Source organism: Myotis brandtii, unplaced genomic scaffold, assembly GCF_000412655.1.
Source record: "Myotis brandtii unplaced genomic scaffold, ASM41265v1 scaffold674, whole genome shotgun sequence".
NCBI classification, from domain to species: Eukaryota; Metazoa; Chordata; class Mammalia; order Chiroptera; family Vespertilionidae; genus Myotis; species Myotis brandtii.
The window spans coordinates 350,744-366,759 of NW_005370630.1; the positions used below are offsets into that span (position 1 = coordinate 350,744).

Consider the following 16,016-nt stretch of genomic DNA (forward strand, 5'->3'; position numbering starts at 1 on the left):
GCAAGGTTTTCAAGCAAAACGAGGCTAGTTTCCACAGACTCCTGCCTGTGGAAGTGATGGATATGTTTATGGCATAAATTGTGGTGATGGTTTTGTGGATGCATACTTATCTCTAAACTCATCAAATTGTACACATTAAATAGGTACCACTTTTTGCATGTCAACCACTTCTTGAACTCCATAAAGTGGTTTAAAAAAGAAATAAATTTAAAATAAAAATTTCATGGCCTTAGGCTTTGCCCACCCTCTACCAGAGGAAAAGGGAGGTTTATCTCTGCTCAGAAAGATCTCCTCTCTGGTCCTTCCTCTGGGCTGCTGCCGTCAGCAGCATAAAGCAGTCTCTCGCTGTCACTAACACGTGGTGCTCACTCTCACCAGTTGCCCATGGTGTTAGGTCACACACTCCCAAGTCAATATGACTTTTTTTTTAATGCTCAAGTTGAGAGATGTATCATATCTCATAGGAGGGAGATAACATCCTAAGAAAGAAAGAAGATGCTGCTCCCACTATGACTTTTTTTTTTATATGCTGAAAATATAAGGGGACGTGGAGTTTATTTGGGAAGAGGGAACCTAATTGTTTTAATTTGTCTCCGTTGCCCCATTTAGGAAGAACACTCTAATTTTGAACTAATGGCTAAATTTGGGGGGAAAGGGTTTAAAGAAAAGACGACTATTGAGATTCACTGATAATCATTCTTAGTGATAAGCAGCAGGTGCTTCAGGTCCAAATGGAAGTGAAGAAATAGTACTATGGGAAAATCAGCATTAGAAGCATAATCAATTCACATAAATCATGTGAAATTTCTAGGAATGCTCATGTATTTACAGTGAGCTTCTCATTCTTCTTGGGCTAAAGGGAGAGGTCTGAAGAAGGGAAAATGGACAAGTAACAGTCATCAAAGAATATATTAAAAACTTTTACAATAAAAAGTGCATCTGGAATCTGTGAATTGCATATGTTCAGACTTTCTTTTTGGCTTGTGTTACATTCTTAGAGGATGCATCGTTTGGGCCCTTAAACCATGTTATTCAGCTTCCCACATCGACGGTATATATAATTAAATTATGAATTAGTTATCCTTCTTAAGTTCAAACCATAACTCTCTCATTTTTACCCACTCAGCTGTCCTTTCAACTTGTTACCCGTATGGCTAGTGGAATGCTGGCCATGAGTACATCAGGATTCCTTACTAGAAAACATCTAGCCAGCTAATTACTTTGTAGCTATACCAAATACACTCGCTTTTTAGGCCACTAGTTCTACGAGAATCAACATTTTAAAATACAGTTTGAAGTAGGGAATATAGTCAATAGGATTGTAATTACTATGTATGGCGTCAGGTGGATATTAGACTTGTTGGGGGGATCACTTTGTAAGTTATATAATATCTAACCCCTATGCTGTAAGCTTGAAACTAATACTGATATTGATATCTGGGCTCATGCAGGAGGAAACCAATTGATGTGTTTCTCTCACTTCGATATTTCTCTCTGTCTTTCCCTCTCTCTTCCACTCTCTCTAAAAAATAAAATAAAGTATAGGTTGAAGACATATTCAGACCTAGAACAAGAAAATCACTGTCCCGTTCCTCCCGGGAACAAAAGCAGGTAAGAATCCAGAAAGCGACTCATCAGTGCAGAAGAACAGGCTTAAATTTTTCCTTTGCTGACAGAGTGGTGCTGATTTCAGCATAAAGACAACCTTCATTTGAGAGGCCTTGCCACTCATGAGGGGTGATCCCTTTGGTTAATTAGAAATAACATTGGAATAGTTTTGCTAGCCTAAAACAGCATGAATAAATTATATAAAAGCCACGAGTAAACAGAACATTCACATTAACTTTTCATAATGGTTCCTATCTCAACTTCACAGACTTCAAAGTCTCCAAAGTTCAGTGAGATGGGACGTAACAATAAGACTCACCTGGGCCCAGCCACACGTCAGATATATAAATAACTCATTTTTGTGCAATAGACATGCTGTAGGGGTAAGGAATCAGTTTCCTTGACATGCCTTTTGCACACTATCAGGTGTACTGAAGTAGAAGTAAAGGCTAAATTTTTGACCAGGGGTGCAGTGTGACCTTGAAATAAATTATTTTACAACAATGACCCATTCCAGAGGCTTTGCTGGTGGTAGCGGTGGGGGACAATAGTGACCTACCCTTCTCTCAGGTCTCGGAGAGATACAGAAAGTAGTACTTCTTGCCAGAATAAGTGAGAGTATATACCAGAGGGGAGAGCTCCCCAATAGGCTGTTTCTCTCCTCCTCTAAGGGGGCCAACCATGCCCCTCATCAGGGTTGCCCCTAAAAACTTCAGGGTACTGGACACAGTTTTTTACAGGGCCTCTGGCAATATAAACAATTTTATTCACCCAAAATCATCATGTCAGCACCATTCTGACAACCCAATTTCGTGCAATCGATAAAAGAACACCTTACTGCCCTATCTGGTTTGGCTCTGTGGATAGAGCGTCGGCCTGCAGACTGAAGGGTCCCAGGTTCGATTTTGGTCAAGGGCACACGCCCAGGTTGCTGGCTCGATTCCCAATAGGAGGCGTGCAGGAGACAGCCAATCACTTCCTAAAATTGGGACAGTCATGGGATCCTGAAACAAACCCATAGTATGAATCCCACAGTTCCTCAGAATATCAGATCAACTCTGTACATGAGATGAAAGTAAATAATTAGAAAATGATATTAAAATGATTCAATTTTCAGTAGCATAAAAAACCCATGAAATATTTATGTATAAATGGAATTCTCAGCAATTTTCCCGTGAGTTCCTTCCTAGAAATTTGCTCGCTATACTAAGAACTAGCGCCTTGCCAACAATAATTGCAAACAAATGAAGTTTGGGAAGCGCACTTCTACTTAGCGCTTTGCCTCAAATATTTACTTATGGTGGTAAGAAGAAACCCTGGGTGGGTTTGGGGATATACCTAGAAATACTGGACTTTGTATTAAAAAACCTGACCCAGCCCACCTGAGAAAAGGCCATCTTCCACATGAGTTTACAGGCTGGAACGAGGGTGTTGAAGGCACCATCTCTCCCTTACAATAGAGGTCCTCCCTCTGCCCCTGTCAAAACAAACCTGGGAAGCACTAAGCTTATTCCTCTCAATATGTAATTATATATGTGTTTTCCGATGGTCTTAGGCGACCCTTGTGAAAGGGTCGTTCGACCCCCAAAGGGGTCGTGACCCACAGGTTGAGAACCGCTGCTCTAAAGCAAGAGTGTTGGATCCTTGAAGGAACTGAAAACAGACCCTGTGGCTGAGCACAGAGTTGGACACAATGTTGATTCCAGCATGAACTCAAGAAATGAATCTTAAAATTTATAAAATGTTATTAACCAATGTTACCCCAATAAACTTAATTTTTAAAAATAATTTTAAAAAATAAATAAATCTCTTTCAAACTGAATGTAAGACTTTTTTGAGGACCTCTAATTAAACATGCAGATCCCTGGGCCCCACCCAGAGATTCTGACTCACTAAGTCTAGTGCAAAGCCCATTCATTACCTGTGTTGTAGTGGGGTTTTTTTTCTCAACGCTGTATCTTTTATTGCAACATAACATATCTACAAAGTAAGCACTAGGCAAATGCCTGCTGGGTGACCAAATGATTCCCAGGATAAATTAGTCAGCTCAAAGTCCAAATATGAGAGCTCGGGCTGGTAAGCCACCTAGGTTTTGATCAAGCAGCTACACCTGAAAGTTTTGTGAGAATAATTATTCCACACAGCAGATTTCTGTGGAATACCAGAGTCCCATCTCTAGCTCTCCTCCCACCACAATCACAGCAGTCAGATAAAGTTTAGGAGTTTATTAGGGAAAAATCTGAGGTAAACACCCCAAGTGACAGGAAGAAAAATCTGAAAATGTCCCTTCAAGCCAAACAGGGGCCTGGCCTTGACCTCCCCAGAAGGACAAAAAAAATAAGGGGCCTGGCCTTGACCTCCCCAGAAGGACAAAAAAACTGGCAGATTAGCAACAACATTCTCTGGCAGCCACTTGCCAGGGCATGAGTCTCTCAGCCAGGACTGTCTGCCACCTCACAACAAAGGTAGGGAGGAGAAAAGACTGTTTATAGAATCGATACAGAGGCCATGAGAGCTGTAAGGAAAGTCTGAGAGAGAGAAGGGAAGAGAGAGGTGGGGAGGACCGTAACAGAGTCCCAGGCTTTTTGCTCTGAGCACCTCAAATACATTGACAAGTAGTTCTACAAAATGTTACAGAAAAGGTAAAATGCCTAATATTTGCAAGAGATCCCCTGGACTTCTCCCCACATGCCATATCACACTGCCAGATGAACGTGGCAGAGCCCAAAGGCCACATTTTTTAAGAAAGAAAAACAAGAATAAGCCCTGTTGCTCTTTAAAGAGTCAAAGGCACCCTAGTGGGTTTGGCTCAGTGGATAGAGCTGGGCCTTTGGATCAAAGGGTCCCGATTTTGATTCGGGGGGTTAAGAGCACATACCTTGGTTGCCGGCTCCTCCCTGGCCTGGGCCCTGGTCAGGGCTCTTGCAGGAGGCAACCAATCAATGTGTTTCTGTCACGTTGATGTTTCTCTCTCTTTCCCTCTCTCTTCCACTCTCCCTAAAAATCAATGGGAAAATACCCTCTGGTGGGGATTAACAAAAAACACACAAAAGAGTGAAAGCTACTGGGACCATTCCCAGGTAGGCCTGTGTTCTGTAAAGCAACATCCCAGCAGCAGCCTGGCACAGTTCTAGGTGAGGGTCTCACCTTTTGTCACCTGTGCTTCATGTACTCTCTTCTCCGTTCCAGGGCTGTCGATTTCTCATTTCGTGTTGTGAGTCTTGAAGGACAAGACATATCGAACGAGTTGAGAAAGTCCGCAATTTTCTTGGTGCTGCTGGTGATGACTTCAGTGTACTCCCGGTTCGCCCAGTCCTGGCGAATTTCCCGCTGCACAGGATCCTCTTGTCCTGCCACGGCCTCCGCCTAAGGAAGAGTGGCTCTTACCTGTGTTTTAATAAGCATTTCCCCCTGGGAATTCAAAAGCAGGTGGTTCACAAAACATACTTTGAGGACTGTTATAAACAGTAGCTATTATTATCTCTTTACTTGTCTGCCTCCCATAGACTGTACATTCCTTTCAGGGAGTTTCTTAGCACTGGGCATAAAATATGCACTGGATAAAAATCTGAGTCATGAGTAAATGACAAATAAAAAATGAAGAGAGGGTATTATAATAAAAATGTAGACTGTAAATAAAATGTTCTATACTATAAACAGTGACTTTCAAACTTTTTGGACCATGTCCCACAGTAAGAAATACATTTTATATCATGACCTGGTGTACACATATACACATACATATATAACTATAAAGTAGCACATTCACAGACCAATACATACCCTTACTGCATATAAAGCATTCTGGTATTTTCTATTCCATTCCTTTTTCAAAAAAAAAATATATTGTTTTAATGACCAATTAATGGATTTTGTACAGTTTAAAAACAATAAGTAAAATGCTATTCTTGACACTACCCCTTGACTCACGCTGCCCCCACTCCCCCAGCTGTGATCTGGCTTTGCTACATTAGCAACAAGTCCCCAGGAGTTCTGTGAACTTTATTCTCAAGTCTTGTACATGCTGCTTCCTCTGTCTCAAAAAGCCCTTCTTCCCTTTCTTATGTGAGTAATTCCCATTTATTCTATCCTGGCCTAGGAAGCCTTCCCTCTCCTGGGCATAGGGTTCTTATCTCTGTCGCTTTGTATGGGCATATACCATATCTCTCAGCAGACCGAATACTCAGAAGTCAAGAATTGGACAAAATGAGCACTCGCCCAGCCGGCATGGCTGAGTGGTTGAGCGTCAATCTATAAACCAGGAGGTCATGGGTTCGATTTCCGGTGAAGGCACATGCCCAGGTTGTGGGCTTGATCCCCAGTGGGGGGTGTGCAGGAGGAAGCCAATCAATGACTTTCTCATCATTGATGTTTCTATCTCTCTCTACCTCTCCCTTCCTCTCTAAATCAATAAAAATACTTTTTTTAAAAAAATGAGCCCTCAAAAACAGCTTGTCAAATACCTAAGTAAAATCTAAAGTGCTGTTATGTGCAATTTTGAGGGGGGAAATCTGGATGCTGAAGGAACGGAGGGGAGGCATAATCTATGTGATATGATTATGCTATTAAAAACATAAAACTTCAGGGGGGCAATGGGGGAATAAGGACACATGTGTAATACCTTAATCAATAAAGGGGAAAAAATAAACAGCTAAAGGTAAAAAATAATAATAATAATAATAAATAAAACTTCAGCTCTGGCTGGTGTAGCTCAGTTGGTCATCCTGTGCACTGAAAGGTTGACAGGGCATATGCCCAGGTTGCAGGCTCGATCCCTGGTAGGGGGTCTGTAGGAGGCAGCCGATCAATGTTTCTCACATTGATGTTTCTCTCTCTCTCCCTCTCCCTTCCTCACTCTCTCTATAAATCAATTTAAAAATTTTTTTAAACATTAAATTTTATAAACAACCAGAAGAAACCTCACATTTTCAGATTCCTCCAAATTCTATGATTAAAACTATTCACTATTTTAGTCAGGGTTTAGTTCAAATAGAGTGCAGGGTTTTGCTGTGTGGTTTCTGTATAGAGCCTAATTATTTAACAGTTTAAATACAAATATTAATAGAAATTTTGATTCACTGAGCAATGATAAAGGCTTTGTTGCTGGAATCAAATTGATAGGGTCAAACTCAAAGATATAACCTCAGAATGCTCAGTTTGATGGCCACCAATGAGATGGACACATAGCCCTTAGACACGGTAGAGTGTCTCTGCTCCTAGCTCTCCAAAGGCACGCTAATGCCCACACACAAAGTGAGTGATCGAAAGTACAAGGTCTTGTCTTTTCTTCACTCCTAAGTTTACTTCTGTTAGTTGAATTTACTTACTGGTATACTGCACTTTTGGGACAGTGTTAACAAAATCCAATAACATTTCAAAGATGTTTGTGGTACCTTTATAAACTGTTTAGTCTTTGGGAAGACTTCAAGTGTTCTTGTCATTTCCTAGTCTCCTTCACTTTAAGCATTTCTACTTAAAGAGGCTCTTGACACCTTTCAGTCCCCTTTCTGTCCCGCAGTGTATTCTCCCTCTTCTCCTATGAGGTCAGACCCCAAAAGGAGCTTTGAAATGCAGCTCTCTGACAACTGATGGAGACAAGGGACCACCTTGCATTCTACTTTATGAAGAAGGACGCCAGAGAGGGGGGCTCAGCCCTTGCCTCCTCACGGCTGGGGCTGGTGTTCAGTAGAGGTGGCAGGGCACAGGGATCTGGGAGGAAAATGAAGAAAGAAGTAGGGTTACTGATGAACTGGCTATTGTGCACTCATTCTGTTCTCCCAGGGTACTGCCACTAGATAAAAGGGATCAACCCAGATTTAATTCTTATATTTTCTAGTAAGATTTGAAAAGTGCTGCATACTAGACCACTAGTAGCTGTATATTTATATATGAATATATGTGAATTGTGAACTGGCCTCGCTTCCATTCTGAGAGCATGTGGTCTACCACTGAGCCTTCTACTAGTTCATGCTTAATACAGAAGAGAATTCGAGAACTGTCATAATATTTACAGTGGATGCTGTGCTGTAAATACACATCATTTATAATACTATGCCTATTGAGGCCTTTAGTCTTTTGAGGTATTTTCAACATCCAGAAATCCTCGCCAGCTATGAATCATGTAAACATTAGTAGAAATCAAAGAAAGAAAAAATTACTCTATCTCACCACCATAACAAATCAAAACTCTTTTCATTTCTCCCCCTTCCCTTCAGGTCCTTGCCTGTGTATCCATTAGGTATTTTACTTGCAAATAACTAAACAATAAAGAAATTACTGAAAAGCCTAGCTTCAGATGAGGCTTGACCCAACAGCCCAAACTAAATCACCAAGTAAATACCAAGTCTTTTTCATCTACTCTATTCTTCCTCGCTGTGTTGCTTTATCTTCAGGCTCAACATGGCAACCTTATCAGTGTGGTAGCAAAACAGCCGCAGAAGTTCTAGATCCCACATCCTCACACCTCATCAAGCCCTAGCAAAACGCTGTGGTTACTTGTCTATCCCTGAACCAACCACCGGGGCCATGGAGATAAAGTTCAGATTGACCTGAATTATCCGGACCCACACACATGACGGAGCACTGGTGAGGAGCGGTTTCCTTCAAAACAAAATATGTGTCTCTTAGGAAAAAAAGAGAAGAGATGCTAAGCAGCATAAGCAATATATACCTGCTATCAGGTGCAAACCTTATTTGTTTTATTACTATAATCATGACCCGGATGTTGCTTTATATCCTGCTTTTTAAACATAATATCCTATAGAGTTATATTTCATTGTGTTTGACTAATCGTAAGCACGTATTTTATGTTGTTATATTTGTCACCTTTAGTGATTCTGTCATCATCTCAACTTGAATGTGAAATATTGACACTAATAAAAAACCTAGTGGCAAGTCATTCAAATAATCAGCATGTATAATGAATCATCCATGGAGGCAGGTGAATCATAATGATGATCAGAATGCATGTTGGTGTGGTCAAGTGTTTCAGGCCAAGACTTTGTGAATATTTAGGCACAGATTTATTCATTTATTCAACAAGTGCTCATGTGTGCCAGTGTGTGCTACTAGTGGAGACACAAAAAGGAATCAAACCTGGGCCCTGACCTCAAGGAATGCATGGTTTTTGTCAGCCTTTCCCCCGAACCTCATTCTGGGTTTCGTAATCTTGTTTTCCATATATTTTACTTTGATGTAGCAACATTCCGTAGCAACCTCAAGCTTATCTCTGACAAGTGTCTTCCCTGGGGCGATCCAGATGTTACTTCAATCTTCTTCAGATTAGAGTCAGGCCACAGGACTGCAGTGTCTGACTACAAAACAGACCCTTGCATATCTGTTTCTGTGCTTCCAGAATTTTGCTATCAGCACATAAGAATTCCTAACAATATAAAGGAAGATTTGACTAAATGGAGCCAAGAACCATACACCTAGATGTCAGTTCTTCCCCAATTAATGTACTGTTAAGTGAAATTCTAAGCAATTATCAAGTTAATTTTTTAATTGAAACATGATTTAAAGGTCACTCGAATATCTTCTGGAAGAATATAAAATTAAAAATGAGTGAAGATCATCCCTACACAGAAACTTTGTGTGTTAAAAATATAGTTAAAACAGTAGTACATCTTTCTTTCAGAAATCCTGATAACGTATGTAGAATTACATCCCACATTTAGGACATGTAGCTTAAATCCTGCCCTCTCCCCTCTGAGGGTAGGCTATACTAACTAACTAACTAACTCTCTATGTAAAACTAGAGCAGGGGAAGGGAAAACTAGTAATTTACAGTGGCAAAATCTGGCAAACACAACCTTAACCAAGTGATGAACGTCACATCATCATAATGTCACATTTACCCTGAGAAGGGCACTTCACCTTTGATATTCTTCCCAAAAGTTCATAAGCCCACTCTCTATCTCTGTCTCTATGAGCATGTAAACTCTCTATGTAAAGCTAGAGCAGGGAAAGGGAAAACTAGTAATTTACAGTGGCAAAATCTGGCAAACACAACCTTAACCAAGTGATGAACGTCACATCATCATAATGTCACATTTACCCTGAGAAGGGCACTTCACCTTTGATATTCTTCCCAAAAGTTCATAAGCCCACTCTCTATCTCTGTCTCTATGAGCATGTATGTGTGTGTGTGGGGGGGGGGTACATGTGTGTGCACATGTGCAGAGGCTACCAGAGCAGTGCACTTTTACTTGCAGGTACACCTTCACATCTTGCCTCAAGTCTGTGTCGAGTCTCTAACGCTGTTGCAATCCAGACTGTAGAGAACTTGGTCATATCACCTTTCCACATTACCTAATCAGCTTCCAAAGATAGTTGATTCACTCTTGACGACATCTTGATGACTGTACCTAACAAGAAGTTATGAACAAGAAGTTACTTAGCAAATACCCTAGATGCCTTTGTAAGACACACACACGCTAAGGGTGGAAAATAAACATCGTAAAAATTAAGGAGACTGTCACATTGATGAATTTTCCAGAGGTCTAGTGGTCTGAGGCATGTAAAGATACATTCCCCAAGATGAAGTGGAGAGTTGCCACTGTTCAACTTATTGCAAATTTCAAAACAACTTATTAAATGGAATTTTACTGTGTTTAGAGGTATGTAAATGTAAAGCATTAACTATACCTAGTATATAAGGGTGGATAAAGGTTGGACAGCGGCCGTAACCGGTTTGGCTCAGTGCATAGAGTGTCGGCCTGCGGACTGAAAGGTCCCGGGTTCGATTCCGGTCAAGGGCATGTACCTTGGTTGCAGCCCAAGATGAAGTGGAGAGTTGCCACTGTTCAACTTACTGCAAATTTCAAAACAACTTATTAAATGGAACTTTACTGTGTTCAGAGGTATGTAACTGTAAAGCATTAACTATATCTAGTATATAAGGGTGGATAAAGGTTGGACAGCAATGCACATAAAAAGATAATAAAATCTCTTCTTTTGTTTAGAGAAAATGTTTGTCAATTACACCTGAATTAACAGCAAGGAGCCTGTGATGAAATAGCAGAATGAAAGTTAGCACCATTTAACCTCACTTCCCACCTACCCCAGCCTTTCTGAAGTTTGGAAGGAAGGCCCAAGGGTCATTAAATTTTCTCTGTGGTAGAAGGATGGATGTGTTAGTCTCAAACCATCCATAATAGATGGATGCCTAGTCTAGCCTTAGAAATCTCCTCATGTGATGATTGCTGCACAGCCTCCCTTGGCAGTTCTTAAGTGTTCTCAGAATTTTAATATTTATTAAATCCAAACCTCATCAACTTGTTTCCAAAGCCCAGACAACAGCAGGCAAGATCTGCTGTAATTGATTCGTCACCTGTCCTTTCCTTGCCAGGTTCTCATCTTCCTTGCCAGGCACTTTCCAATGTCAAACTACTTCCTTTCTCTCCTAATTGCCAGACTTTCTTTTCCTTAATCTTACATCACCCCTCCCCTCCTCTCTCCCCATTCATGCCCCGCCTCTCCTTCTCTTGGTGCTGGGCCCTCAGTCTCCTTTAGTCCCGATTCTTGGAGCTCTCCTGATTCCAGTTGCTGGATTTTGCAACGTCTCAGTTACCTGTCGTACTCTTCCTGAGTGGCGATGCTTTAGCATAGGATGAATACCATCCAATTGTGTATTATTGTGGCTGGCTAAGGGAAAGTGATGCCTATTTTGTAATATTTATGAGAAATCAGTGAGCTTTAAGTTTTTCATCCAGTGATGTTCACATTACCTCTTTAGTCATTTTTGTGCCATTATCAGCCATGTATTTTTTCTGGACTTGAGTAGATTGGCTAACACCTTCCTGACAAAGACCAAACTTCCCTTAGAACGGTTTGGCTGATATTTGGCCGAAGAGTCATGAGAAGAGCAATTCCGTTTTAAATGTTCCTGCGCTGAACATCCACCCAATCACTAGTTATTAAGCATATATTGTATTCCAAACGCTGGGCCTGTAGGGTGATCAGACTCAGACTGTCTTCCTGGAGCTCACCTCCCCAGTGGCGTGCCAGGCATTTTCACTAATAATTATGGTAAGAGGTAATGACTGCTCTAAGCGTCATGGGAACACAATGGAAATACAGTTCGGTCACAAACATTTTCTCAGCAACTTCAGTCTGACTGGCAGGCACCATGCTGAGTGGCAGGAGGAGGGTGCTGCAAAGTTGAATCATATATGGTCCCTACCCTCAGGAACACACAATCCAGTGGGGAAGAGTATAATGTTTAGGAGAGAGTCAGCAGGATCCAATGCCAAGGAGTCTGGTAAGGTAAGGACTTAAATGTCCACAAGGAAATAGAATAAAAAGCCCCGAAACAGATCTACACCTAAATGGAAACTTGATATGTAGCAAGGTAGCCTTACAAATCAGTGAGGGAAATGATAGATTATTCAATATTTAGTTTGGGGGCAATTAGTTACCCATATGGGGGAAAAATAGATCCCTACTCATGTCATTTACAAAACTCAGCCCCAGGAGATCAAAGACTTGATATGCAAAAAAGCATATAAATCTTTTAGAAGACAATATAGGAGAATATTTTTGACCTCAGAATGGTGCTTGGAGTTCTTAAACAAGACTCCAAAGGTTATAACCATAAAATAAAAGGTTAATAAATTTGAAAATCAAAATGCAAATCAGCCCTAGCCAGTTTTGCTCAGTGGTAGACCCCTCAGTGGACTGAAGGGTCCTGGGTTCGATTCCGGTCAAGGGCACGTGCCCAGTTGTGGGCTCGATCTCCAGTGTGCGGTGTGCAGGAGGCAGCCGATCAATGATTCTCTCTCATCATTGATGTTTCTCTCTCTCTCTCTCCCTCTCTGAAATCAATAAACATTTTTTAAAATGCAAATCAAATGAGCTAAAATGTGAAAGTCTAGCAATAACAAGTTTTGGAGAAGATGTGGAGAAATTGGAACTCTCATACATTGTTGCAGAGAGTAAAATCTCATAAAACCATCTAGGAGAGCAATTTGACAATATCTAGTAAAAATAAAGACACATATCCTCTGGTGAAGCAATTATACTTTTAGATACATATGCAAAATAAAATTGCAATATATGTACATGTGCATGAGGAGATACGAATAAAAGAAGATAATACTATTCCTTGAAGCATTATTCATGACAGTAGAAAATTGGAAACAATCTAAATGTCCATTATCAGGGAACTGGATAAATAAGCTATAGTATATTTATGAATGTGAGAAAGATGTTAAAATTGAACTATTGTATTTTAGTTTCATTCCAAATTCAGATGGAAAATTACCATGCAGGACTTGCAAATGAGATTTTTTAATACTAGTCCACAGATTTTAGTTCACACCACATTGGGTGAACTAATAATTATGGTAAGAGGTAATGACTGCTCTAAGTGTCATGGGAACACAATGGAAATACAGTTCGGTCACAAACATCTTCTCAGCAACTTCAGTCTGACTGGCAGGCACCATGCTGAGTGGCAGGAGGAGGGTGCTGCAAAGTTGAATCAGATATGGTCCCTACCCTCAGGAACACACAATCCAGTGGGGAAGAGTATAATGTTTAGGAGAGAGTCAGCAGGATCCAATGCCAAGGAGTCTGGTAAGGTAAGGACTTAAATGTCCACAAGGAAATAGAATAAAAAGCCCCGAAACAGATCTACACCTAAATGGAAACTTGATATGTAGCAAGGTAGCCTTACAAATCAGTGAGGGAAATGATAGATTATTCAATATTTAGTTTGGGGGCAATTAGTTACCCATATGGGGGAAAAATAGATCCCTACTCATGTCATTTACAAAACTCAGCCCCAGGAGATCAAAGACTTGATATGCAAAAAAGCATATAAATCTTTTAGAAGACAATATAGGAGAATATTTTTGACCTCAGAATGGTGCTTGGAGTTCTTAAACAAGACTCCAAAGGTTATAACCATAAAATAAAAGGTTAATAAATTTGAAAATCAAAATGCAAATCAGCCCTAGCCAGTTTTGCTCAGTGGTAGACCCCTCAGTGGACTGAAGGGTCCTGGGTTCGATTCCGGTCAAGGGCACGTGCCCAGTTGTGGGCTCGATCTCCAGTGTGCGGTGTGCAGGAGGCAGCCGATCAATGATTCTCTCTCATCATTGATGTTTCTATCTCTCTCTCCCTCTCTAAAATCAATAAACATTTTTAAAAATGCAAATCAAATGAGCTAAAATGTGAAAGTCTAGCAATAACAAGTTTTGGAGAAGATGTGGAGAAATTGGAACTCTCATACATTGCCGCAGAGAGTAAAATCTCATAAAACCATCTAGGAGAGCAATTTGACAATATCTAGTAAAAATAAAGACACATATCCTCTGGTGAAGCAATTATACTTTTAGATACATATGCAAAATAAAATTGCAATATATGTACATGTGCATGAGGAGATACGAATAAAAGAAGATAATACTATTCCTTGAAGCATTATTCATGACAGTAGAAAATTGGAAACAATCTAAATGTCCATTATCAGGGAACTGGATAAATAAGCTATAGTATATTTATGAATGTGAGAAAGATGTTAAAATTGAACTATTGTATTTTAGTTTCATTCCAAATTCAGATGGAAAATTACCATGCAGGACTTGCAAATGAGATTTTTTAATACTAGTCCACAGATTTTAGTTCACACCACATTGGGTGAACTAATAATTATGGTAAGAGGTAATGACTGCTCTAAGTGTCATGGGAACACAATGGAAATACAGTTCGGTCACAAACATCTTCTCAGCAACTTCAGTCTGACTGGCAGGCACCATGCTGAGTGGCAGGAGGAGGGTGCTGCAAAGTTGAATCAGATATGGTCCCTACCCTCAGGAACACACAATCCAGTGGGGAAGAGTATAATGTTTAGGAGAGAGTCAGCAGGATCCAATGCCAAGGAGTCTGGTAAGGTAAGGACTTAAATGTCCACAAGGAAATAGAATAAAAAGCCCCGAAACAGATCTACACCTAAATGGAAACTTGATATGTAGCAAGGTAGCCTTACAAATCAGTGAGGGAAATGATAGATTATTCAATATTTAGTTTGGGGGCAATTAGTTACCCATATGGGGGAAAAATAGATCCCTACTCATGTCATTTACAAAACTCAGCCCCAGGAGATCAAAGACTTGATATGCAAAAAAGCATATAAATCTTTTAGAAGACAATATAGGAGAATATTTTTGACCTCAGAATGGTGCTTGGAGTTCTTAAACAAGACTCCAAAGGTTATAACCATAAAATAAAAGGTTAATAAATTTGAAAATCAAAATGCAAATCAGCCCTAGCCAGTTTTGCTCAGTGGTAGACCCCTCAGTGGACTGAAGGGTCCTGGGTTCGATTCCGGTCAAGGGCACGTGCCCAGTTGTGGGCTCGATCTGTCATCATTGATGTTTCTATCTCTCCCTCTCCCTTCCTCTCTAAAATCAATAAAAATATATATTTTAAAAAGACACCAGAAGACATTTTACTAAGAGTAATCAGAAAAGTTATGGGCCTACACAAAATTTTATCCATATGGGGAAAAGAGCTAACTCTGAAGAATAAATTTAAGAGGTCAGTGGAAAACAAAAATAATGCTGCTTTAAAATGTCCTCCCAAATGTTGTGATTTTTCAAAGTATTGGTTACATTTGGAGTACTACACAAAAGGCTAAGCTAGAGGAACATACATCAACACAGATAAGTGTTTTTTTAAAAATATTTTTATTGATTTCAGAGAGAAAGGGAGAGGGAGAGAGAGATAGAAATATCAATGATGAGAGAGAATCATTGATCAGCTGCCTCCTGCGCCCCCTACTGGGGATTGGGCCCGCAATCCGGGCATATGTCCTGACTGGGATTCGAACCATGACCTTCTGGTTCGTACGTAGGTCAATGCTCAACCACTGAGCCACACTGGCTGGGCAACACAGATAAATCTTAAAACTAGAATGTTGAATGAAAAAAAGCAAGTTACAGAGGATAAGTATAATATGATAGCATTTACATAGAGTTTGAATATATGTAAAATATACCATATATTATTTTGGTATAAATGTAGTCCCTCCTTATCCACAGGGGATACAGTCCAAGACCCCCAGTGGATGCCTGAAACCATGGATTGTAATGAAACCACAGATATACAGGGTACTTTGTGTCAGCCTGCTGCAATCTTGGCTCTATAAAACACCTACCATGTGCCAGGAACTTTACAGATACTATTTTATTTAATCCTGAAAACAGACTTATGAAGTAAATTTTGTTATTCTCATTTTCCAAATGAGGAAACTGAACTTAACTGTCATGTTCAGCTTGGCCAGTGTTGCTCAGTGGTTGTCAGCCTATGAACCAGGTCACTGTTCAATTCCCGGTCAGGGCACATGCCCAGGTTGCAGGCTCGATCCCCAGTAGGGGGTGTGCAGGAGGCAGCCGGTCAATGAT

At 40.3% G+C, this 16,016-nt stretch overlaps 1 pseudogene; it reads right to left on the reverse strand.

Moving 5' to 3' along the window:
• Window positions 1–4,723: 4,723 nt before the first annotated feature.
• LOC102240498 lies at window positions 4,724–9,900 on the reverse strand (annotated as a pseudogene).
• Window positions 9,901–16,016: the final 6,116 nt, after the last annotated feature.